Below are 11,362 nucleotides of genomic sequence, written 5' to 3' on the forward strand. Positions count from 1 at the left end.
ACTGCAGTTTTGAACATATGATATTTTAGCCATTAGCAATGCTTGACAACCAGGTATTTAGACTCAGAGACTCACAATATTAACCAAGATATGTATGTCGTAATAACCATAGCCAGTTGTCAGGCACTTATTTATTAGATAGCAGACTGGTGAATCTGTTCTACTACCTTGACTTTCTAGGGTTTTCAACCATTTATCCTTACTTTTGTTTTTAATCCTGTCAGGTAGGTTTTCTTCTAAATAAGGAATTGAACTACACATTATATTTATTTAGTCTGCCTATGGGAACAACATGGGGCCCTGAAAAAGAGACATCCGCAGAATCCAACAATTTTTCCCAAATGATTGAGTGTCACAATGCAAGCTTTGACTCTAACGTACTGTACATTTTTGTCATCTCTTGACATGCAATACAAAATGGAGACAGCTACATCACAATGGTACGATGTTAATTTCATCATTCCCACCCATAACCAATGATAAAATGATTGTTGACTGATACAATTCTATTAATGGAAGGAATGTCTTAAAATTTATGTAACTGGGATAAAGGGTTGGAAATCCACAAATGAGGTGTTTGCTGTGTATCACTCGGCATCTACCATATCTAACAAAATATTAACAGAATTACAGAGTTTGAAGGGACCTTAGAGGTCTTCTAGTCCAACCCCCTGCTCAAGCAGGAAACCCTATACCATTTCAGACAAATCGTTGTCCAATCTCTTCTTAAATCCTCCAGTGTTGTAGCAGCCACAACTTCTGGAGGCAAGTAAGCAACTGTTAGTCTCTGACAATAAATGGTTAAGCCCACAGATGGGTTCCTACCAGTTCCGACTGGTTCGGCCGAGTAGGTAGTAACTGAACCTGCCCCAACTGGTTCTCTCGGTGGTGCCATAGGTGCAGAGATCTTCTTTTTTGCTTCTGTGCATGTGCAGAAGCTTTTGCATGCGCACAGCACATCCCTAAGCAATCTGGCAGTAGAAGCAGCTGGAACCCACGCCTGCTGTTATTACTGCCAGTTTGCTAAGCGATGCGCACTATGCATCCATGTGCAATACTAAAAAAAACAAGATGGAGGCCCCTACAGCACTGCTGAGAGAACCGGTTTGTGGGCGTGGCAGGCCGAGTTACTACCTGCTCAGCCGAACCGGTAGGAACCCACCTCTGAGCAGCTGCCAGAACCCACCGCTGGTAAAACCTATCACTAAGTTAAACAGGATGAATTCCATTTTCTGACTAGATGAAATTTTCCTTGGGGACACTAGCAAAGCTACCGTGAGTTTCATCAAAGAAACGTGGAAAGGACAAGAAATAATACAGAAACATGTATTAAAGAAACCAGCAGAGGGAGTACAGAGATCACCGTATCCCTCTAGTTATGCTACAAGTTAATTACCAGTCTAAACCACTCCTTTTCTTATATAGCATATCTCAGCTACATTCTACTTTTTATAGGAACCAAAAACACAAGTTAGACAGACCTTGTTGATAGTACTATGGCCTGCCATCCCAGCATGTGTACTTAAATTGTAGGGGTACATTTTATTTTTTTTAAAAATCACCTATCAAAATAGAATGTTGGCTAGAGTTCATAAACTCATATCTGCACTCAGATTCATGAAATACCAGATTCATGACGGCTGCACCATAGAAACAAAACACATTGCTAACTTGGTAATACTGTCCTATGCAGTTCTAATCTTTACTAAGAGGGTTAGGAATACAACCTAAATGCTTTTTTTCTTTCCTTGAGAAGTCAGGCTGCCTGATTGCCATGAATGGTGGATTCTGCAAGAAAATTAAGCCTTGATACAGAGTTCCAAATTATTTTCTGGAGCCTATCATCAATTATCTGTCATCTGTCACTGCGCCGAGGTGGTGCAGTGGTTAAATGCAGCACTGCAGGCTATTTCAGCTGACTGCAGTTCTGCAGTTCGGCTGTTCAAATCTCACCGGCTCAGGGTTGACTCAGCCTTCCATCCTTCGGAGGTGGGTAAAATGAGGACCCGGATTGTTGTTGGGGGCAATATGCTGACTCTGTGAACCGCTTAGAGAGGGCTGAAAGTCCTATGAAGCGGTATATAAGTCTAACTGCTAACTGCTATTGCTATAGCACAGATAATTGGGTTTTTTCAGTGTTTGCAAATGTAAAGACAATCCAGAAATATTGCAGTTATACTTTACTTTTCCAGTAGAGAAGATCATACAACCTGTGGGACATTAAGGCCACATTTGAGGGGCCTCTTACATTACATCCATCTCAACTCTATTTTGCCTAGGTATGTATAAAACTAAGAGTGCCATATTTAGGTGGCCCAAATGTAAATGGAAACTTGATGGCAGCAGGAACTTGGAGTTTGCTGTGAATCTTTGCAGCTGTTTAGTACTTATATCAATATGGGCTCTATCCATTCAAAGTTCTGCTTAAAAAAAAAGACCTATCCACATAAAGCAGCCTGGTTGTAATTATAAGCAGATACCAAATCCTGAGAAAAATATAAGCTTGAAAAAAGCCACAAAACTTTTAACTGCATAATTAATCAATCAGAATAGAGCTGGAAGGGACTTTTGAGTTCTTCTAGTCCAACCCCTGCTCAAGCAGGGGACCCTGTACCATTTCACATTTCATACAAGTGCCTGTCCAATCTCTTCTTAAAAATTTCCAGTGATGAAGCATCCACAACTTCTCAAAGCAAACTATTTCACTGTTTAATTGTTCTCACTGTTTGGAAGTTTCTCCTTAATTCCAGGTTGCTTCCGTCCTCAATTAGTTTTCATCCACTGTTTCTTGCCCTGCTATCTGGTGCTTTGGAAAATAAGTTGACCCCCTTTTCTTTGTGGCAGCCCCTCAAATTCTGGATTACTGCTATCCTATCACCCTTAATCCCTTAAGGGGTGGGTTTCAAAAATGTTTACTACCAGTTCTGTGGATGTGGCTTATTTTGTGAGTGTGGCTTGACAAATTCATGTTTCAGATTGGAGACGGGAAATAAAACATGCTGTAAAACTTTTTAAAAAGGCCAAAGAAAGCAGCAACACGAGCTGCGCTGAGCTGAACACAGGAGAACTGGAGGATCCAAAGAGTGTGTGGTTTTGTTTGCTGCCTATGAGCTCCGGGGGGGGGGGGGGCAGCAGCCAGGTGAGCAAGCCAGCAATCTGCTGGCTGCCGAACACCCTGCTCATGAGTAAACTTGCTCATGAGTAAACTGCAGATTAGAGGCAGCCAGCAAATCCTGGCATGCTCACTTGGCTGCTCGCTGCCCCCTGTCCCCGAGCTTGCAGCAAATGAAATTGCTACTTCCTGCCTCCGTGCATCAAAGAGATGGGGAGGCACAATCCCACTTAGGAGGTGGAGGTTGCGAAGCCTCAGGGTTCCCTGAGCAGCCCATGTTGCTTACCTGTGTGTAGGCACTAAGAAGCAGTTGTATGGATGCATATGGTGAAGACAAGGCAGGGCGAGTGTCAGAGTGAGCCGGTTGGGGGGCGTGGCCAGCCAGCCATCACTACCGGTTTGGTGACCCACACCCAATTACCACTATCGGTTCTCCCGAACCAGTCCAAACCAGGAGCAACCCACCTCTGCTCTAGACTAGCCATACCCAGTTCCTGCAACCCTTCTTCATATGTTTTAGTCTACAGGCATTTAATCATCTTAGTTTTTCCAAAATCTCATCTTTTTTGTAATTGGTGACCAAAACTGGATGCAGACTTTCAGGTGCGATGTTACTAAGATTTTATAAAGTGGTACTAATACTTCATATGATTTTGATTCTATGCCTCTGTTTACACAACCAAGGATTGTATTAGTATTTTTGGCTGCTGCCACACACTGTCATTGCCCAATGTTTATTTATTTATAATAAATTTAATAAACAATAATACCAATCCTAAATTACAATTTAAAACCCATACATCTGGAGGAAAATACACCATGCAAAAGTAATAAAATGCATAGGAACCACCCCTCACCCAAGGCCTAGAAGAAGAGCCAAATGCAAGCCACAAGAATCTTATGTGAGATTATGACAGAAGTGCTAAAACTGTGAAGTGATACTTTCTAGGCCTCATCAAATGATGATGCTTATTGGAAGGCATCTGGAGTATGCTAAATTTGCCTGAGTGTATAAGATGAATAGAAGTAAAAAAAAACTTATACACACATATATATGTGTATTGTTTTACCCTATCTGTAGAATACATCTATTTAACTATCATTAAGTATTCATCTGTAAGAGAACTGTGACAGATATCTTCAGAAATTGTTTGTTCGCTTATATCTTTCACATTTCTGAACCAACCTTCTCCCTCAAAGATATTTTCTGGGGAGTATTTTTTGAATTTCTTCAAAATTCAAAGAAAAATAAATTTCTTCTGTAGCCTATTTAATGAAGAATGCTTAATGTCTACTTAAAATAAGGGCCAATGATTTGTCAAGTAATAATTGCATCCTGGATTGGAACTTAATACATCAGAATTGCTCAATAAGATTTTTTTTAAATTAAATGAACCTGTTAGTAATAACCAGTTATAACAGAGACAAGTGAATAATATGATTTTTATTTCTATTTTATTTCTATTATTTCTATTTCTATTTCTATTTATTTATTTATTTATTTATAAAAGCTTCACAAAACATTCAGGCATAATGTGGCTCGTTTGTGGCTTAACACGTTGCAGGAAGCTAGCTATTATGGTTTATAATTCATGTTTTATGGTATAGCGCATTGAACAATTTGTTTATTAAGCCCTGGTCAAGGAAATCATGACTAAGTCTGGATTGTTAATAAGGCAAGACACTGAAAAATATCTTTTAAATAAGAATTTGCCTTGTCAAGGAGAAGGCTACGTTGACTAGCTTGCTGATTTTCCAAGGAAATTTCTAAAATCTAGAAAATCTGACAGATAAAATGATCGCACCAATGTCTGAATAAATTTCCCAGTTTTTAACAATCCAAAACGTAGTCCAAGATAACACTTTAAATGAAATTAAAATCTAGTCTTTAATTGTGGATACAGAAAGGTGTCATGTCATAATGTTGCGCAAGTGTTGATGGTTCCTAGACAGAATTTAATTGGTTTGATTGCTTTTTACCCTTGGCACTGTTCCCAAATGAATGGAGAAAAATATGCATTTTTGTAAGCTACAATTTCATGACCTTTGGCCCTTCTGCTGGAATTCTTGGCAGCACAATTGCTAACTCAGCTTCAGAAGAAGGCTTATCTAAAGAAGTTCAGAAGAAAAGACATGCAGTTCCTATAAGAAATCTCATTTTCTGATCCCACAACGAATAAACCAGTTGTCCTTTCTGAGTTTGCAATTAAATATACAGACTTGGTTACAAAGTCTATTCACTCTCTAACTTGTTTAGTTCTGCATTTGGGGAGAATATCTGCATTTGCCATTTAAGCTGGTATTATCATGTGGTCATGTTGCTTGGCTCTAAGATGGTAGAAGAAAATCCTGTCCCAATTGAGATATTTTGGCAGTCAAAAAAGTTAGAAAACCACATCTTCCCAATGGACAATTGCTCTGCTGCTATCCACCCTGACCTTTCTGGATGTTTCGGGAAAGGAAAGCAATGATCAATTGCTTTCTTATTTTCTTTCTTTCTTTCTAATTTGAACATTTCATCTTCCATTAAACAGTGTAGCGTCTGGTACAAATATATCTGTGCAATCAGAATTTACAGTATTCATTACATTGATATTAATTCTCTAATCTTAAAACAATAATAATAATAATAATCATAATCATAATCATAATCATAATAATCATAATAAACCTATTCATTTCTCCCTCTTAACATATCTTCTAATAAGGATATAATAGTAACATTAAACACAATAGTTTTCAGTCATATTTGTAAGAAACATCATATTGTTTACATCTCTGTCTTAACATATTTTCTATATTTCACTGATCTCCATTTATTTCTGACTTCTGTTTTTGTTATTAACCATCCATAAAATAGTTCCCATGTCATATAATATTCAATTTGTGCTTTCTCCTGTATATCCAGAGTTAATCTCTATTCATTTCTGCAGGTTCTAATATTTTCCTAATCGCATTCTCATCAGTATGGATCTCTTTACTCTTCCAGTTTTGTGGAAATACAATTCTAGCTGCAGTTAGTATATTATATGATTAAATATACATTCCTTTTACTATAGGTTTCAAGCAAAATCCCCAACAAAAATATTTCTGGTTTTAAGTCAATATGCTGTTTTATCATCTTTTCCAACCACCTTTGTATTTTTGTCCAATATTTTTTTGCTTCTACATATGTACATCACAAGAGCCGAGGTGGCGCAGTGGTTAAATGCAGCACTGCAGTTCAGCAGTTTGGCTGTTCAAATCCCACCAGGCTCAAGGTTGACTCAGCCTTCCATCCTTCCGAGGTGGGTAAAATGAGGACCCAGATTGTTGTTGGGGGCAATATGCTGACTCTGTAAACCGCTTAGAGAGGGCTGAAAGCCCTATGAAGCGGTATATAAGCCTAACTATTGCTATTGCTATATGAACCTCGTTGGTTCAAAATGCCATCTATGAAACATCTTATATAAATTTTCTTTATATGCAGTTAACATTGTTAGCTTATAATTCCTGTACCATAATTTCTGCCATTTGTCTAATTCTATTGTGTAACAAAAAAAATTTACTGCCTGGTAGTACAATTCCCAGTTAGGTAGTCCAAAGCTTCCTCTATTCCTTAAATTCTGCAACATTTTAAAGCTAATTCTTGCTTTTTTTCCCTGCCAAATATATTTTAATACTGTTTTATTAAGTTCCTCAAAGTATTTTTCCCCAATTTTATTGGAATTGTTTGAAATAAGTACAATACTCTCAGCAATATATTCATTTTAATTGTTTAATTGCTTTCTTTCTTGTGGGCAGGTCTTTCTGGATCAATATATTTTTATGCATGTTGTTTGTATTTAAGATGTATACAACATTAAACTGCTTTTATACATAGTTAAAGTATCATGATACACTTGCATGCAGGCATAACAAGCAGCTTTTTTAAAAAACAAAAACTTACCTACCTGCTCCCTTTCTATATCTTGAGCATCTCATTTATAAGCAATGTTGTAATAGCACAACTGTTATAGTTTTTTCCTTATAAGTAAGAAGTTTGCTGTTTTCAAAGCCAATGAAAACATGTTTTAATTTCACTGAGCCTTCTGATTTTCTCCATTCAATGTTTTTCCAGTCACTCAATGCACAAGGCTTTATTGGGATTTTTGTGTGTGTTTGCTTGTTTGTTTATTCATTCATTCATTATTCTTTCATTCATTCATTTGAAGAAGAGAAGCAACCTAGAGCTAAGGAGAAAATTCCATAATGATGAGAGCAACCAACCTAGCTTGCCTTCAGAAGTTGTGGATGTTCCATCACTGCAGGCTTTCAAAAAGAGACTGGACAACTACTGTTATTGGTCTGAAATGGTCTATGTGTTGGACTAGGTCCCTTTCAATCCTATTATTCTATGTTCTATGAGCGTGGAATTAATACATGGCAACATCATCTGCTTTTGCTCTCACTGTGACAAAAACAATAGGTCAGCAGTCTCTTTTTTGGAAAGACTAAGTGATTTTAATTGTACTAGAGTCCTTAATCTGACTCTAGTTTCATAAATCTATTTTTTGCCCTAAGCTCTCAAAACTAGAGATCAATTGTTTTCTCTTGCTTTATTCAGGGGAATACATATAGGATTATTGCTGTTCTAATCATTACTAAGAGAAAGTTTATTAATAGAAATCTAACAGCATACACTTAACACTTGAAATTTACACAAATTTGGGAGTTTAATATTACAAATACAAATCACAAATGACTTGATTCACATATCATGACAAATCACAATATATATTTGTTTTAATTTTGGTTTACTGGATTATGTGAAACTAGCCATTGTGGCTTTTGCAAGAAGTAATAATTCAAATAAACCACGATTTAACACATATATCTCATATGATTCTTATTGGATATTATTTTATTATTTTGAATGCAATTTCTTTTACCAAGAATATTGTGTAATATTTTTCTGTCAATTTAAATAATTCCACATTAAGGCTATCATGTCTGGTGAGCAGTAGATTTATTTAAAAGTGCAGAGCATAATTCTGTGAGAGAGTGAGGTTACATCGGCGTCAGCTTGAGGCTACGTGGGCATACAAAAAATAGCTAGTTGAGCTGCAAATATTTGAACAATTATTAGATGGCAGGAAAGATGCAATCGTTTCTGTATCTATTTTGTGATCACTGGGTTTTTATTTTGATAGCTCAAAACTGGCACCCCTAGTCAGCATTTGTCTCTACCTTAAGTACAAATTATATTTTGCCTGCTGATAGACCTACAGCAGATAAATATATTGTAACAATGCAAGTGATGATGATAATGAACTAGTCACTAAAGGTAAGAAACTAAACTCTTAATTGTGTTTTTTTTTTAATGCAAAACTCTTTTTTTTTAACACTGGGGTATTCATACATGAATGATAGCTTCTGATTTGGTCCTGAAGAGACTGGCCCAAAACAAGTAGATAGACCTCATTAAGATTGGCATATACACAAAAGAGGCACACCAAAAAGATAAGAAGAACTTTAACCAGTCCCTATATGAATATATTTGTAGATGGCAACATTTCAAGACAACGTTAAGGTTAATCTGACATATGGTTTGTTTGTTTCTTATAGATATGGAATATCTATTAAACACATGAGAACAATTATATCTCAATTGGATAGTATCCTCTACTCCCTAGCCCATAAACATCAATAATTATCACTGCTATGATTCTTATTTGAAAAACCATACTGATTTATGGACTATTTTTCTAAAACATGTGCCAAAGGAGCCATACGTTGCTTACTGTAATGCATAATATGGGACATAGCAAGCAATAATGCTTTTATGTAGATTTTTCTTAAAGGAGTTAAAAAAAACTTTCTTTCTTTACCAATGAATTATATATTCTCCACGTATGTATTTTTTTTTAGTTTTGACCAATATAAAGGTATAAATACTACATATCCCATCATCCACAATCTTTGGTCCTAATGGTGAGGAAGTTTCATAACAATTCTCCAGCGTAGAAATTGGCAATTTGGAGTAGAACAGGTTTCTAGTTTATTTTTATCATACTGCAGAATTCTAAGCGTGTCTTTCTGTGAAATAGCAATAGCAATAGCAATAGCAATAACAGTAGACTTATATACCGCTTCATAGACCTTTCAGGCCTCTCTAAGCGGTTTACAGAGTCAGCATATTGCCCCCAACAACAATCCGGGTCCTCATTTTACCCACCTCGGAAGGATGGAAGGCTGAGTCAACCCTGAGCCGGTGAGATTTGAACCGCTGAACTGCTGATCTAGCAGTCAGCCTGCAGTGCTGCATTTAACCACTGCGCCACCTTGGCTCTTATACATACTGTACACCTAAATTTCCTTTTTTTCCTACTAATGCAGCATTTATTGAAGTAAAATTTAGCAGATGTCCACTTGACACTCATTTTTGCTACTGATTATAAAATTTGATTAGGACTCAGGTCACACCAGAAAATGAATTTGTGGACCATTGCTTATGGATTTAAGATTTTCTTCTACTACTCGGGATTTCTCTTTAAGAATTTTTGAGTGCGTATAATTGGTAGTCTGCTGATTCAGTATTATACAATACTCCAAAAATGCAGCAATCAAAGATAGTAAAACAATGATGGACTAGATGAAACCAGTCTGAAATAGTGTGAGGTATCCAGAACTAGAAAATATGCTGTGTCAATCATTTACACAATTCCTCTAGATAAACAGAGGTAAATATTATGAAGTATTTTTTTAAAGAAAACCAAGTAACCATGGGTGGTGGGACTTTTTCTCTCCCCTCCATAACTTTAACTCTCAGCATTTCCTGATGATAAAACAACAGGGGCTGATGTTATTCCCAGTGGGTGAGTGTTGTGATGTTAAAATGTGGAGGCAGGAAGGAGAAAATTCAATGAGAACCATATGTTGTCTGGTTTTGCCTCTCTTATGTTTATGAACATTGTGGTACATAAAGATTCATTTACTAACTTCAGTTATTGATCTGTTTTGCTATTTGAAAATATACTCAGTTCTGTTTTTCATTTGAGCTTTCAAATAAAATTGTACTCTCAGTTCAAGTTATTTCAGGCTACATAAATGGAAAGAACTTTGCTCAGTTCATATGCAAAAACCCTTCAGGTCAGTCTTGGGCTGGGAAGGATCTGTTCAAGGAGATATTTAAAAGGTTCAGCTTCTTCAGTTATGCACTCCGTAGACATGCTTCTAATGAAATTAAATTTCATTACATGTAATAATTACAATACATGCAATAATTATAATACATGCAATAATTAAAAGGTGCTTTTTCAGGAGGCAACTAGACTTCCTTGTTTCTTTGAAGACATTTCACTTCTCATCCAAGAAGCTTCTTCAGCTCTGACTGGATGCTGGGGAATGGAAGGATTTATATTCCTTGCAGTCAGCTGGTCATTTGCATTCTTTTAGAAAGTCGATAAGACCACTTGGGAGTTTATCAGGGTCAGCTGAGTAATGCAAATGGAGGTGGAGCCTTCTTGACTGCAGGATGTTTTCTGCCCTGTGTCTCTTCACTATTGAGCACAGGCGCAGGCTGTGGGGGATGAGTCTGTGTTGTCTGCATCTCAAACTGAAATGCAAATGGTTCCTGTAATCTACAATTTTTTCTGGAAATCCATTCATACTCCTGCACCATTCAAAGGGTGTTCATCCCAAAGTGCATAGCTAAAAGTCTATGGAGATTTTCAGGCAACCAAGTCAGGAGTGTCAAACTCGCGGCCCACTGGCCAGATGCGTCACGCAGTGGCCATGCCACTGTTTTAGCGAAGGGGGAAAAGTCACCATACGTCATGGGATGACAATGTGATGCCACAACTTTGACACCTCTGATCCAGGTCATGGTTGTCCCTAAGGTGCTTTTTCAGGAAGCAACTGTTTTTGTTTTGAAGACATTTTGCTTCTCATCCAAGAAGCTTCTTCAGCACTAACAGGATGGTGGGAAATCCAGTGAGAGATGATTGGATTTTTCAGTTGTTGTTTTTTTTCAGAAAATATCTTGCAGCCAAGAAGGTTCCACTCCCATTTGCACTACTCAGGTGACCTTGAGGACACAGATAAACCTCCAAGTGGCCTTAACAACTTTCTAAAAAACAATGCAAATGACCAGCTGTCTGCAAGGTATATAAATCCTTTCATTCCCCACCATCCAGTCAGAGTTGAAGAAGTTTCTTGGATGAGAAGCAAAACATCTTCAAAGAAAAAAACAGCTGCCTCCTGAAAAAGCACCTTTTGGACAACCATGAC

Source organism: Thamnophis sirtalis, unplaced genomic scaffold, assembly GCF_051295495.1.
Source record: "Thamnophis sirtalis isolate CommonGarterSnake01/CBP01778 unplaced genomic scaffold, rThaSir2_p1.2 scaffold_3, whole genome shotgun sequence".
Taxonomy (NCBI): Eukaryota; Metazoa; Chordata; class Lepidosauria; order Squamata; family Natricidae; genus Thamnophis; species Thamnophis sirtalis.